General features: G+C 37.2%; 1 long non-coding RNA gene and 1 pseudogene across 1 annotated transcript in view; both read left to right on the top strand.

The window, feature by feature from the left end:
* The window catches only part of LOC118555634 (uncharacterized), a 354,728-nt gene extending 348,697 nt beyond the window's left edge, over window positions 1-6,031 (top strand). Inside the window, exons 4-5 of the long non-coding RNA XR_013445371.1 lie at window positions 764-841; window positions 5,967-6,031. This is a non-coding gene — a long non-coding RNA (uncharacterized LOC118555634). The remainder of the gene's footprint in view (window positions 1-763; window positions 842-5,966) is intronic.
* A 9,313-nt stretch (window positions 6,032-15,344) lies between these two features.
* Window positions 15,345-16,076, top strand: LOC118555631 (tRNA methyltransferase 10 homolog C-like; annotated as a pseudogene).
* The last annotated feature ends 375 nt before the right edge of the window (window positions 16,077-16,451 follow it).

Genomic DNA, 16,451 nt, shown 5'->3' with positions numbered 1-16,451 from the left:
TGGGGAGTCATAGAGAAGTGAATTTATGGTGAATAAAAAATACATTGGTTTAATATTTTCAAAAGTATCACCCTTTGAAAATGTTACTTTGAACAGTGTGCCTTAAAATAGACTTTTATTCACATATCCATTGATGAATAACCCAAATCAGAGTATGTAAGGCTGATGATACTTAACTTTATAGGGTTATACAGAATATAAATTTTCTGGGGGCGCCTGGGTGGCTCAGTCGTTAAGTGTCTGCCTTCGGCTCAGGTCATGATCCTGGGATCCTGGGATCGAGCCCCGCATCGGGCTCCCTGCTCCGCGGGAAGCCTGTTTCTCCCTCTCCCGCTCCCCCTGCTTGTGTTCCCTCTCTCGCTGTGTCTCTCTCTGTCAAATAAATAAATAAAATCTTTAAAAAAAAAAAAAAAAAAGAATATAAATTTTCTGAATAAGAGATGCAAAATTATATTCCTTTCTGCTTATCTTAGTTTTATTACTGCTGAAAGTGTAATATACAAAAGCATTCAAGTTCAACCTTGAAAAATTAAAAGAACATCATTTTTTATGAGCCCTACCTTCGCCCACAATTATAACGGTGACTCTCTAGTTTCGGTCAAAACAAGAGGTTTAGTCAATACATAAGAGGGCACAAATTCTAAAATTTCCATCCTCTGTAATACGTATATCTGCATCAGTACTTTCATTTTCATCTACCCCAGAAACGGGTGTTGTTTATCCCAGATTTGCAAATACTTATGCACTCCACTATTTATTTCAGCCTGACTCACTGCTTCTGGAATGAGAAATGAGGAACTCAGAATTGGTCTGCTTCACAGTTCTTTGCGGATGGAGTCAGGTAATGTATGAGAAGGGTTATGGCCCAGTGGATTCCTGCAGTCTGGTGAGGCAAATAAACATTTGACAAGGAACTCACATTTTCTGAGCACCTCCTATCTGCTAAATGCTTTCAGAGAAGAGAGAGGAAGATTTTGCGTATCTTTAAAGACCAACTGTCGTTTTATCCTGGAGGCTCAACATGTAAATGGAATGGAAGGAGAGAGCTATCATTTATTACTTGAGGATCTACTCTACAGGTGCTGTGCATAACTTCTATTATTTAATCCTCAAAGCAATCCCACAACAATCTCATTTTTCAGACGAGCAAACTGGACCCATAAGAGTTAATAGACTTTCTCAGGACCACAGTGGTGGTACCTGGCATAGACTGGGACTGGAACCCAGATCCATTTCGTTCTAAATCTCTGGCCTTTTATACTACACCAAAATGAATGTAAACATGAATTTGCCTTTTCTCATTTTGGCTTTGTTGGGATTTTTTTCCTAACAGGTCAGTTAATCAGGATGATTCTATAGTTCAAAGAGGAACTAAGATGGTTTGTTGACAGAACATGTAGAGACTACCTGAGAATAGGAACTTAATATCCCAGAATAAAGTCTTAGAGAATTGCAACTAATAACTAACTGGGAAATCTTACAGGCTTAAAACAAGTGCAAGGATTTACTTTTCTTCTCTAGATTATTATGGCACATCTGACAATCTTTGATATTTTACATAGTACATTATCTATTTTGTGCTCGCTAATTAGCCATACTCAGAGCTTAGAATGCCTGGACCATTGCCTAGCACAAACTTGGAGTTTTTTTTGTATGGATTGGCAATGTAGAAACTATAGATATGCCTTAAATGTACTAACAGAGATGATTATTTCCACATCTCAATATTATTTTCAATTTCAGTGTCTAAATATGATTTATAATCCACTAATTCAATAAGCAGTGAGTAAACCATTAATTCATAAATGGTACATTATCTTTTTAGAGCAGAGAGATGCCACATGCCTAGGGAAGTAAGTAGGATTTGAGTCTTGTCCATAACTCTTTTATTTAGAGTTGATTTAGAGTGTATTTAGGGCTAATTTGGAAATGTAAACTTAAGAGGACTTCAAAAAAGATTTTTCGTCCTCATCATTTTCCATTTAGTTTAGAAATGATGTATTTAATCAGATAAGCTTCATGTCAGAAGATGATGGGACGAAAAAAATAGATAAAGAAAATGAGGAGAGTAGTATGAGTAGAAATACACTTAATCAATCCTACCTCAGACTAAGGAAAACCACTTTATATGGAAGCAACATTATCAGACATACCTCCACTTACCCTATTCCAAGAAAGAAAAAAAAAGGATAGAAAAATCCAAAAAAATTACAGGGCCCTCAACTTTTCTTTGCCATTCAGAAAGAGTGTTTTACAGTAGTTGATTACAGCTGCAACTTGGTAATTTTCCCCTGAGCTCCTCACTTTAGCAGACCTTAAAAGGTAGTATGTTTCTCTGTGTAAATTTCTACGTCTGGGGTGGCATCTGGAAGAGAGAATTACACTTCAGGTTTATCCAGCCCTTAAAGTAACTTAGCTTTATTTACACCTGCCTTCAGAAAATAAACACTCAAGCAGCCCTGATGGCAATAAACCAGATGGAATCAATAATTTACATATCTCCAGAGGAGTCTGTCAAGAAATAAAAGCAGAGGAAATGATTGGCTATTTTACAGAAATTGCCTTATTTTAACATATATAAGACACGCATACTTTCATTGAATTTAACTAATTCTATATTTGCCTCAGTTACATACTACTGAGGACCAGTGCACTGTTTCTTGAAAGAAGAAAGAGAGATGGGGTAATGGGGGTCAGAGTAAGGGGAGGAAAGAAAAGAAAAAAGGGGGCACCCGGCTGGCTCAGTTGATGGAACGTATAACTCTTAATCTTGGGTTCATGAGTTCAAGCTCCGCATTGAGTGTAGAGATTGCTTAAACAAGAAAAATCACAAAGAAAAACTTAAGAGAATAAAAGAAATTCACTAATGCAGAGTTCTTTCCTGCCAGGAAGTTTTCCAATCCCAGTGACTTGATTTTCTTTGGTCTATTCACTATAAACACTCAGATAAAATAACACATTTTCCCCACCCTGTAAGAATATAAATATGGCCATTTAACTTCTCCATGTCATTCTCTAAATAATGGATTTTATTCATAAATGTGCCTACAACTGAACTATTTAGAAAGGTAGTCATAGATGTGTTATGATCGGTGTCAGAGAACTGTCTCCTGCTTTGCAGAAAGTACAAATCCCTACCCTTCTCCTTCAGCAGACTCACTGTTTCCTTTTTTTCTCTTTTCATTTCCTATGCTTCATCAGCTTCACTCCAAGCCCTTAAGTGATGTTTCCCCAATTCATCTATCTCAGCAGGAGGAAGGACCATGTGTCTGTCCACCACCCTCTTTTTCATATTGAATTTCTATGTGTTTCTGCTGTTATCCCTCCAGGTATAACTCATAGGTTCTTCATGTTCAGTTATCCTCTAAATTTAATCTCTGAATTTACACTATACTTACCAAGAATCAGGACACCATTCTTTGTATTTTATTTAAAGATTATTTCCTTTTCACCTACCCTTAATAAAATTCATCACATCAATAGAGAATGTACTTGAAAATATAATAATAAATTACTTTTTTTCCTTTTCCTTCCTACATAGTTTCTTAAAAGGAAACAGCTTCAAGACTATGTTATAGCTTTAAAAACAAACAGTTGAATTTGCAGCTTGGTTTTCACATCTGTGCTTCCCTTATCCCTTCTCCACTAATTCTTACTCTTCCCTTAATGCAAACTCCAGCCATCTCCTCTTTAAGTTGACAATGTGTGATCAAGTTCTGTGGATCCATTTTAGGATGGTGGATGATGAGATAAAATGAGTTCCCACTGAGTGAATAAAGTCTCTAGAGTCATAAGCCATTGGCCTTGATCACAGGTCATTTGAGGTATGTTGAGGTATACCATAAAATAATAGTAAATCCAAAAGAAGGCAGAAACATAAGAGAAACATAAGGGAAAGGAAACAAATTAAAAATGGCAAATAAAAAGCAAATAGCAAGATAATAGATTTAAATCCACTTTGAGTTGCCACTGCATACTCACTTGAATGGTTAACATTAAAAGGACTGACAATCCCAAGTGTTGACAAAGATATGGGACAACTGAAACTCTCATACATTGCTAGTCAAAGTGCAAAATTATACTTGAAGAAGGATCATTGGAGCTACTTAGAGAAATTTGACAGTTTGTTCAAATGTTAAACATAAACTTACCATATGACTCAGCAGTTCTACCCTTGTTGTTTACCTAAGAAAAATCAAAACATTTTCACACAAAGACTGGTACTCAAAATGTTTTAGCAGCTTTATTAATAACAGCCCCAAACTGGATATAATCCAAATGCCATCAACTGGTGAATGAATAAACATCCTTTGATATATTCATACAATGTGGTACTACTCAGCAACTTAAAAGGGACTAACAATTGGTGCATGCAGCAACATGGGTGAATCTTGAAAATATTATGCTAAGTGAAGGAAAACATACGTAAAAACTACACACTATATGATTCCATTTATATAAACTTTTAGAAAAAAGACTAAAATCTAGTGAAAGAATAGTTGGTACTTGTTACTGGTTTGGGTGAGGGGAATGGATTGACCACAAAGGGGCACAAAGGAACTTCTTAGAATGACGGAAATATTCTGTATCATGATTGTAATGGCAGTTACCATTGTATACACTCATCAAAATGTATTTCAGTGTACACGTAATATTATTGAATTTTGCATGTAAATTACACCTCTATGAAGCTGACAAAAAAATAGTTGAGTTAGATTGTACTGATCAGAAAGAGAATCTACTTTAAAAAGTTGGGGGGGGGGGATATATTTTGAAGAAGGAAGGAGCAGTATTAGGGCCAGGGAGGGAGGGAGTAGGAGAGAGAGAAAATAAGGTATAAATGAATATAGTCAGGACAGTGGAATGTTTTGCTTCGATGCAGTCACAAAATTGAGGTCATTTAAAACACAGTAGGAGTTTAGTCAAGTAGTATTCAGGCCTCTCGATAAAGACTAAAATTTAGGGGGCTCCTGGGTGGCTCAGTTATTAAGCGTCTGCCTTCGGCTCAGGTCATGATCCCGGGGTCCTGGGATCAAGCCCTGCATCGGGCTCCCCGCTCCACGGGAAGCCTGCTTCTCCCTCTCCCACTCCCCCTGCTTGTGTTCCCTCTCTCGCTGTGTCTCTCTCTGTCAAATAAATAAATAAAATCTTAAAAAAAAAAAAAAAAGACTAAAATTTAGAATGTACCACTCCTGATGGGATGTATATTATAATAATGAGATAAAAATGAGAAACTAGGGGCACCTGGGTGGCTTAGTCACTTGGGCATTTGACTCTTGATTTCAGCTCAGGTCATGATCTCAGGGTCCTGAGATCAAGCCCCGTATTGGGCTCTGTGCTCAGCAGGGACTCTGCTTGAGATTCTCTCCCTCTGCCTCTGCCCTCACTCATGCTCACATGCACACACATGTGCTCTCACTCTCTCAAATAAATAAATAAATCTTTAAGAAAAAATGAGAAACTATTTGCAAACAATATAAATGGTAATGAGAGGCAGAATTAAATGTGGTTTGGAGAATTTTTGTTTTGAGATTTTTAAAAAATCTTGATTGGTCTACAAAAAGCTCTATGTATTTAATATATGTAACTTGATGAGTTTAGACATAACTGTACATCATGAAACAGTCACCACAATCAATGCCATAAACATGTCTATCACCTCCAAAAGTTTCCTCCCACCTTATGTATTAATGTATTTGATTATGATAAAATACTTAGCATAAGATCTACCTTCTTCACAAATTTTTAAGTATATGGGGAGGAGTTTGACAGGTGTTGTAAAAACAACAACAACAACAACAACAACAAAGTGGTAAACCCAAAAGGGAAAGAATTTGAATCTCATAAAAAAGGGTGTTATTACCTAAAAGCCAATCAAGAGAAACTTCTGAGGGCTCTAGCATTGTTTCAAAGTCTGTGTAAGTAATATATCATGTAATTGCCTTTCTTTTTTCTTTTCCATTCAGTGCCATCTTCCTAGAAGAGCTTTAGACTGGAGAATGGTTGAAGCTTACCATGCTAGGGCCCCAGGTAGGTTTGCCCAGAATTGGAACAACCCCTGCTGTTTGCTGTTTAGTTTCCTATCCTTTCCTTACCACCCTGGAGGACTAGTTATTGCCTACAATTGGAATAGAACAAGGTGTCTTTTTCTTGGCCATTGGCAGGTTTCTGCTTCCAGAGGCTTGATGCGATAATCCACTAATCTTCAGAATATTAAAAATGATGTATTTGTAGGAGAGTTTGAATCATTCTATTGTAATTTCAGGAGCAGCTTTATTTTTCACATTTGGAAGCTACTCAGTTGTCACGGTGAACAAGTTATTTGATTTTTTTTAGTAGATTTTATTCTCTATAGCCTTTTTAGGTTCACAGCAAGATTGAGTGGAAGGTACAGAGATTTACCATATGCCCCCTATTCCCACACATGCTCAGCCTTCCTCATTATCGACCTTCCCCATCAGAGTGGTGCATATGTTACAGTTGATGAACCTACATTACACATCATTATCACCCAGAGTCCATCATTTACGTTAGCCCATCATTTACATTAGAGTTCACTGTTGGTGGTGTACGTTCTGTGGGTTTGGACAAAACTTTTAATGACGTATATCCACCATAATGTTATCATAAATAGTACATTCACTGCCTTAAAAACCCTTTGCTTCACCTATTCATCCTTCCTATCCCACTAACCCCTGGAATTCACTGATCTTTTTACCATTTCCATAGTTTTACCTTTTCCAGAATGTCATATAGTTGGAAACATACAGTAGTAGTATGTAGCCTCTTCAGATTGGCCTCTTTCACTTAGTAATATTCATTTAAGTTTCCACCATGTCTTTTTTTTTTTAAGATTTTATTTATTGATTTGTCAGAGAGAAAGAGCACAAGCAGGGGGAGGGGCAGGAGAGCCCAATGTAGGGCTCAGTCCCAGGACCCTGAGATCATGACCTGAGCCAAAGTCAGATGCTTAACCAACTAAGCTACCCAGGCACCCCTGGTTATGATTAGTTTCACAAGAGACTACCAAACTGTCTTCCACAATGGCTGTATGATTTTGTATTCTCACCAACAATGAATGAGAGTTCCTGTTGCTTCACATCCTTGCCAGAATACGGTGTTTTAGTGTTCTGGATTTCAGCCATTACAATAGGGGTGTAGTGGTATCTCATTGTTGTTTTAATTTGCATTTCTCTGATGACAATATGACATATGACATTGAGCATCTTTCATATGCTTTTTTGCTACCTGTACCTCTTTTTAGATGAGGTTTCTGTTAAGGTGTTTGGCCTATTTTTTAATCAGATTGTTCATTTGCTTTATTGTTGAGTTTTAAGATTTCTTTGTATACTTTAGATAGATTGTTTTTGAATATGCACATTTCTTTAATTGTTGACTCTCTGATGTGTAATTCTTGCTATGTGGCACTGTTGGAAATAATTTAGTAAAAAAACAGATTAAGAATAAATCACCAGATTTTTCTCTCTAATGAAAATTAAAGGACTTTGGTGAATTGGTAAAAGGTGAAAAGAAAATTTGGTGAAACTTAAAGTAATATGATAATATACAAAATTCTATTTAGAGACAGATTTTAGTCATTCTTAAACCTAACTCTCCAGGACAGTTTGACCTGAATGACCTGTAGTAATCCTATTGGCTACAGAAAATAAGCTCAGTACTCCTCAGTCAGAAAGTCCCTGTATTTATATCTACTATGAATGGTACAAATTAGATCTTCAGTAAATGTTATAGCAATAAGTGTTTTTCCTTATGCTGTGGTTATGTATAAATTTGGTGAACTAGTGATTGTTTTGAAAAAGAAATTAACTTATTTTTAAAAAACTATTTCTAAAAGGAAAAGCCTAAGTTTTCTAAAGTAGGCACATCTAGTAGGTATTTCCTATCTGTATTGTTAATCATAAGTCAGTGACTTTATCTGATCTTTGTTAAATTTGCTAGACAGAGTTGTGACTTTGCTGCACAACAAAGACATCAGACTTGTGTCAGTGTTTGAGAGAGTGCAGATCTTCTCATGGAACTTAAGCAAGGGGGTGACTGCCTGATATGCCTGCTACTATGACTTTACGATGATGATTTCACTCCTTCCCTCTTCCCTCTGCCCACAAGTAGCACAATACAACAGTGATTGCCTCTGGGCAACGCCGAAGAGGTTCACTCCAGAAAGTCTCACTCACTCATTTCCATTGTGCAACTTCTTGAGTGTTCAGGGTAGGCGGAAACAAGGGAGTTGTCTAACACAGAGAAAAATGATAGCTCCTGTTTGATTATAAGCTGAAGGTTCCAGAGTTCTTGCATGTTCACTGTACAGCCTCAGGCTGGCTGGCTGTAGTGTGGCTTTCCTGGATGTTGTTTTAGGCCTTCAGAATGAAGGCTACAGATCTTCTCAGTCACCCGAACCCTCTGCTTTCTAGTCCTGTGCATAGTATGTCTGGTCCTTTTATTCTCTTCCTTGAAAAGCTTAAAACTATAGGAGGTTCCTTCATATTTTGTAATCTTCAACCTACTTTATAACTTCAAGCCAGTGGCAGTATGTACTAAAAGCTAAAACAAACAAACAAAATAAATAAGCATGTGTCTGGAGAGCCTTCGGTATCCCTCTCAGCTAATCATTGCCCTGGCTCCGCCATCTGAAACCTATGTTCCATCACACCAGTTGCTTTACCCGTCAGATGTAATTTTATAGTTGTATCAGGTAAACACTATAATTCATTTTCTCCTTATGTGTATATTATTTATCTTCAGTGTTCCGGGTTTGCAATTGTATACAAGTATTTCAAGGATCATATAAACTAACGAAGGAAGGCAGGAAAGAACATAGGTGTAATAGGGTAAAAATTAATAATATATAAGTGTTACCAGCCCTTGTCTTTTCCCTGATGGCTAAAGAGTACTCTGGCTTTAATGCTTCATTCTCAGTTTCTTCCTCTGAATATTTCCTCCCACCCTCAGAAAAAAACCCGTAATATTGCAAAAATGATTATTTTGAGCTTCTGTAATAAAGAAGCAGGAGAATAGAGCAGAAGGAAGAAGATAGAGGAACCCTATAGATCAGGGTTGAAGCAGGGCATCTGGAGGGAACTGCCAGTAAGAAAGTAAAGTAAGAAGATAGGAGAAATGAATGACACTTAAAATAAGAGAATTATGGGAGAAATTGTGGGCTGATAATAGGTATGCATTCTATCTTGCCTGAGGCCCCACTAAAAGAGAAGTTAGAAGTAAACGGAAGAGTAAACTCAGTATAGTGAAGAGAAATGGAAGGGAATGTTCCAGACACAGATTTCAGCAAAGTTCTGGGAGATGGAAAGTGAATGGAGGTTGCTGTGGACTGATAAAAATTAGTGGTGGAATCATAGCCCGGAGTACACGCTGAAGAGCTGGAAGGAACAGGAGTCAATGTACAAGGTGGAACCTGGGCAGATTCTGGGGTCAGAAGCAGTGGAAGCTCAAGAGGCAAAAGTGAGCCACGGGGTTAACACAACGTGTGTGTTTGTGTGGGACAAATTCGAATGTCTTTGCCCCGTTCCTCCCCAGTCTCCACACGCAGAGTGACTGGAACACAGTGTTTACCCTAAAGCAAAAAAGGAGAGAATTGTGCTCTAAAGAAGTGGAAGGAACTGCCTGTAGAGAGCTTAGGCTTCTAGCACTTAGTGTAGATGCTCCAGAATAAAGACCTCTTCCTTCAGGCTTTTGAAGGGCCTGCACTCTGACAGCTAAAACTCTAAATCCAACCTTCTAGTGGACACTTACATCCTTTGAACTTGTTATAATTCTCGTAGGGAAAGACCAATGGAGAATAAAAAATACCTTAGTAAGCAGCAGAAGAAACCTGTTCTAGCTATTCTTGGGCTTTAGTCACTCGTTCTTAAATAAAAATATATACCCAAGGTCATTAACAAAAGAGGAGAAGGAGCACCAACTCTCTGAGTTTAAAACCTCACCATGGGAGAAACAAGAATGCTTTAATGAACAGAGAGAAAATAACTTTTAAAACACTTTAGATCTGGGAAGAACCAAGGTGGAAAAAAAAAAAAAGAAAAAGGAAGAGATAAAAACAAAGAGAAAGAAGATCTTAGAAATTAAAATTACTGAAGAGCTGGAAGACAAAGTTAAGACAATTTCTAAAGTTGTAGAATGAAATGAATACAAACCTCTACAGTGATGTGTGAGTTTACCATGTTGAAAAGTTTGAAAATCCTCATGGGGGACTGAGTGAAATGGAAATTAGTTTTTACCTCATGATTAATGAATATCCACATTCTTTTAAAATGGAACCATTTTTGCCATAATTTTCCCATCAAGTACCTTTGCCACAAGCATTTTCACCACATGACTAATTGGCCATAAGGCAATTTTGTCATAAAAAATAACCAGTTGACTGTTCATTTTCATTTCTACATTGATATGGTACTCTCATTCTTTATATTATATAAATCTTAGCCCTCATAATGGTTCATATAGTGGCACACGGTTTTGATTCCATATTTCCCGTACAGCTTTGGAACCCCTATCAACAGACATGTGACAACATGCCAAAAACAAACAACAGTGTAAAAGGCTTTCAGAAAGCAATATAAAGCTCACTTACAAATATGCATCCTAGTATTTGGAAATACCTCTCTTAATAAAGGAAGAAATTTTGGTAAAAAAAGAAAAAGTATGATGCCAAACAAGGAGACAAATCAACAAGCAAAAAACTGTATAATACTATTAATGAAAGGCTTCATTGAAGACAAGTACTTGGATAAAAGCTGCAAGATAAAATCAGTTATTTGAACAGTGTTGACCAACCTACACACCTTTTAAATGTATTTGAATATTTTATATATAGCAGTAAAGTCTTTTTAATTTTGTTATTCATGTTTCTTATTTCATTATATCCTTCTTTTACTTTTCATGATTTTCTCTTCTACAGAAAAACCATCTTATGACCATTTAGTTATACAGTGAAAACGTATGTGGCAAAAATCCTTGTGGCAAAGATACTTATGGCAAAAACTACCTAGAACCCTATTTTTGGATTCTAAGAGAAGGCTCACACTTCACTTTCTCTGATTAGTGGAAAGATGTTGCCCAGTTCCATAGGGCATATACCCTGGCAATGTGGCTATTGCTTTTGGACTTCAAATGAAGTCAGCCTTGAAATAATTTTGAAATATATACTTCATACTGTCAGAAACATGTTAAGCTGCATATAACTGGAAACCTAACCAATGATGTCTTCAACAAACAGGGGTTTGTTTTGTTCCCCAAGCAGGAAGTCAAATGTGGGTAGTCGAAGATATTGGTTCAACAGCTTAAAGATACGACCAAAACCCCCAGGGTCTTGTTATCCTTCCATTCTTCTATCCTCAGCTGTTTCCTTTAGTTCTTACCCTTGTCATCTCATGGAGATACCCTCACATCAGTATCCTAACAAAGAAGACAGCTCTTTTTCTTCTCAGAAAGGAAGCTCTTCCTCAAACTCTCTCTTGAATGTCATTAGTCAGAAATGGACTGAATCCATTTCTTGTGCTGAGTCCAAAGCAATTACTGGCAAATCAAATGACACCTCCATGACTTACATAGACCAGTTATGATTCATCCTCATGAACTGTGGTTGGGGACTCCTTCTGCTCAGACTACTTTTTAGCTAGAGGTCTGTTTATAGGGAAGAAGGGTGGTCTATTGAGGAGCCAACAAACTCTGCCACAGGTGTATCCTACAAAATGTTTAATTCTTGGACTGGATGTAGAGGGATAATAATAGTTAAGTCACACAAGATAGGAAGTTAGGAAAGGCAACAAAATAACCCAAAATATAAAGAATTCCTAAGTAGAGGTGTTGTAATAAACTTTGTGTTTAAATTTTGCTTACTTACATGTATTTGTAGAGTAAAATTCCTATTTAGGCTAGTTTATTGTGTTCATGCCTTCCTGGCTGAGAGTTCCATATGGCTGATGAATTAATATCAAGGAAGGAGACTAGAGAAAAGGCAAAATCTCCAATCCCAAGTTCTCTACCTTTCTATTCACCTCTGAACTCCTGGGTAGAATTGATGAAGTTCCATGGGGGCATCTCCTATTTAATGTATCTCCAGCATTTTTTTTTTTTCACTTCTTCCTCAAAGGAATTCAGAGACGATGTTATCTTATTAGTTTCACCAACAAGACTGTAGCTGAGAAATCACAGAGGTTTCTATTGTGCCTCTTGCTTCTCCTCTAAGACAGGTATTTATGCTAGACAGACATGTGGGGTGGATCTAATGACAGTGGGCACACCCATTTCTTTCTTTTTTAAAATTTTTTTTTATTTTTGATGTAGTGTTCCATGTTTCATTTTTTGCGTATAACAGCCAGTGCTCCATTCAGTACGTGCCCTCCTTAATACCCATCACCAGGCTAACCCAGCCCCCGACCCCCCTCCCCTCTAGAACCCTCAGTTTGTTTCTCAGAGTCCATAGTCTCTCATGGTTCATCTCCCCCTCCAATTTCCCCCCCTTCATTTTTCCCTTCCTGCTATCTTCTTCTTTTTTTTTTTTTAACATATAATGTATTATTTGTTTCAGAGGTACAGGTCTGTGATTCAACAGTCTTGCACAATTCACAACACTCACCATAGCACATACCCTCCCCAATGTCTATCACCCAGCCACCCCATCCCTCCCACCCCCCACCACCACTCCAGCAACCCTCAGTTTATTTCCTGAGATTAAGAATTCCTCATATCAGTGAGATCATATGATACATGTCTTTCTCTGATTGACTTATTTCGCTTAGCATCATACCCTCTAGTTTCAGCCATGTTGTTGCAAATGGCAAGATTTTGGGTTTTTTTGATGGCTGCATAATATTCCATTGTATATATATATATATATATATATATATATATATATATATATATATACCACATCTTCTTTACCCATTCATCTGTTGATGGACATCTTGGCTCTTTCCATACTTTGGCTATTATGGACATTGCTGCTATGAACATTGGGGTGCATGTACCCCTTCAGATCACTACATTTGTATCTTTGGGGTAAATACCCAGTAGTGCAATTGCTGGGTGGTACGGTAGCTCTATTTTCAACTTTTTGAGGAACCTCCATACTGTTTTCCAGAGTGGCTGCACCAGCTTGCATTCCCACCAACAGTGTAGGAGGGTTCCCCTTTCTCCGCATCCTCGCCAACATCTGTTGTTTCCTGACTTGTTAATTTTAGCCATTCTGACTGGTGTGAGGTGGTATCTCATTGAGGTTTTGATTTGGATTTCCCTGATGCTGAGGGATGTTGAGCACTTTTTCATGTGTCTGTTGGCCATTTGGATGTCTTCTTTGGAAAAATGTCTGTTCATGTCTTCTGCCCATTTCTTGATTGGATTATGTATTCTTTGGGTGTTGAGTTTGATAAGTTCTTTATAGATTTTGGATACTAGCCCTTCATCTGATAGGTCCTTTGCAAATATCTTCTCCCATTCTGTCAGTTGTCTTTTGGTTTTGTTGACTGTTTCTTTTGCTGTGCAAAAGCTTTTTATCTTGATGAAGTCCCAATAGTTCATTTTTGCCCTTGCTTCCCTTGCCTTTGGCAATGTTTCTAGGAAGAAGTTGCTATGGCTGAGGTTGAAGAGGTTGCTGCCTGCGTTCTCCTCTAGGATTTTGATTGGATTCCTGTCTCACATTTAAGTCTTTCATCCATTTTGAGTCTATTTTTGGGCACACCCATTTCTTAAAACACCCTAACATACTTCAGAAAATAAACTGAAGTCTGATTAGTTGTAACGGAGTGCCACTTTTCTTCTTTAAATTGGTTTGAATAATCACAGGTGCTGCCGCCACTACTGATTATGAAATAGAATGGCATCTCTAAATAGTCCTTACTTTGGAGGAGAAAATAGTCTTATATTTAGTTGACTCTGTACTCTTTATGTCTGCCTCCTCTTCATGTTGACATTTACAAGTCTATAGGAAGCCAGAATTTTGTACTATGGTCATAATTCCTTTGGACTGAAGCTAAGTTTATAAGCAAAGAATATACAGGAGATCTCTGAGGATTTTAAAAGCACTTTCTTTTATATTTTCACCTGGTATGAAGCACTGTGACTGGCATTACAGAAAGTGAGGGGGGAGAAAAGGCTGCCACAGAAATTATACCAAGACCGTAAATTGGTGGGAAGAAATATTGGTGTTTAAGTGACTAATAAATGTTAAATTATGGGGCTCATGTTTAATGTACATAACCATGTCACCAGTTTCTTAATTTACATGATGAGTAGGAAGACATGATTTTAGTGATGGTTGTAGTACTGGTGTCTGGGGTAAAAGGGCAAGGAGCTGGGCAAGGTGAGTGGTTCTCAAACTTGAGTGTGCATTATCAGTAACATTTACAGGACTTGTTAAAACACAGATTGAGGGGCCCACCCCCAGATTTAGGACCTGGGGCCTGAAAATTTGCATTTTGACAAGTTTGCTGATGATACTAATGCTTCTGGTTTAGGGTCCACAGTTTGAGAACCACTAGCTTACAGTAAAGAGTGCATGATTGCATGGCAACAAACCAAAAGGTAGCCCAGATTTGAAGTTTGTTCTTGCCCTGTTCATTCATATGTCTATTTATTGTGAGCTTCTCCTGGCCAGAACCAATGTATTACTCTCTGTTCTTCACCAGGGTCTAGTAGAGTGCCTGGCACATAATAGATGGTACATATTTACTGGGTAACCCACCCTCCATTGGCCCCCTCTGATAGCTCCATTGATGCCTGATTCAAATTCTCAAAACATTTCTATCTAAGACAATTCCACCAACACAAAATTCCTCAAGTTTCAATTCAAAAGAATGACTCAAAGAGAGCATGTCTTTGGTTCCATGGGGTCACTTTATGCTTTCTTCGATTTGAGGACAAATGATCATTGTTGTGGTTGAAGAAAAACAAAATACAACTATTAAGACATTGTAGTGAGTACAGATAAAAATGATAATCTTAGCTCCAAAAAGCAATGGCACTTGAATATTCAAGCTATTTTATAAGGTGTAATGAAAAGTAATAATTTAACCTCCTAAATTTCAAGCAACTTCACTTTAGTATTTTTATTCATTTATTCAATTGGCATTTATTATTCTTTGTAGGTGAGTTATTAGTCCTTTATCCTTCTTTGGTACCTGATAATACCTCTATTATAGCACTGATCACACTTTATTGAAAAAAAATTTCATGTCTATTTTCCTCAGGAGTCATATAGTCTCCTTAAATATATATCCCTATGGATTACACTTGGTATTAGAAATATAAAAAAACGAGCATCACAGAGTCATTGCCTTAAAAAACTTTCCATTTGAGAAGAGGAGACAAGAATGTACATTAGTGTACATTGCCATGGGCTGGAAGGTGCTCAGGCCATGCAGTTTGGACAACCTTGGTTTTTGACATGGATTATGATAATTATATGAAACCAAAAGAACTCCAGAATACTGTTTCCCAACTTTTAGAAAGTGAAGGATGGAACAGAAGAGTTGTTGATCCTTTCCATCTTTATTTCTGCAACCTTAAAATAGATGGTGCTTATCATAGTTAGTTAAACGTTACGGAGAAAAATGGGACAAATTGCTTTTAACAGCAACAGAAAAGTCTCATGTAGATTTACTCCCAAAGGATAGTATTATATATTTACTGCAGATTCTCCCAATGTTATGACTACTTTCAAGCATGATAAAATTTATATAGTGGGATCTTTCGTTGATAAGGCTATGCAGACAGGCACATCCCTACCCAAGGCAAAACGGCTGAAGCTGGCAACAGAATGCCTTCCATTAGATAGATATTTATAGTGGGACACTGGTACCAAAAATCTCACCTTAGATCAAATGATGCATATTTTGTTATGTCTGAAAAACACTGGTAGTTGGGAAGAGGCTCTGAAGTTTGTTCCTAGGAGAAAACATACTGGTTATCTGGAGATTCTTCAGTATTCTCAAGAGTTTGTCAACAGATTGAAGAAGTCAAAGATCTTTAATTCATTTTCAAAAGGCTCTCTAAATAGACACACACAGAAAAGGTGGCTTAAATGAGAAAATTTGATAACTTAAAAAATAAATAGTCACAATATATATAAATCAAACCATGATGCTGTATGCCTAAGCTTATACTGTAATGAATGTCAGTTATTTCTCAATAAAACTGGAAGAAAAAACGGAGTGGGGAAAAAAAAAACCCACAAACAATTGTAATAGTCTATGTATATTTTTTTCACTAGAAATGTCAAACTGTTGGGGAAAAAAAGATCCTATTCATCTTGAGAGCAAGGACAGAGTATCTCATGCAGTCTTATAAAATGTCCTATTCATAATAAATGCCCAATGAGTCATTGTTGAATTTAATGATATAATTTGATAGACATACAGAAGGCTTCCAAGGGCAGGAACCGTATCATATCTGTGTACATCCTTCGCATCGTGAACAAT

Source organism: Halichoerus grypus, chromosome 2 (assembly GCF_964656455.1).
Source record: "Halichoerus grypus chromosome 2, mHalGry1.hap1.1, whole genome shotgun sequence".
NCBI classification, from domain to species: Eukaryota; Metazoa; Chordata; class Mammalia; order Carnivora; family Phocidae; genus Halichoerus; species Halichoerus grypus.
The sequence above is the reverse complement of the archived record's forward strand: the minus strand, read 5'-3'. Positions and strand labels throughout refer to the sequence as shown.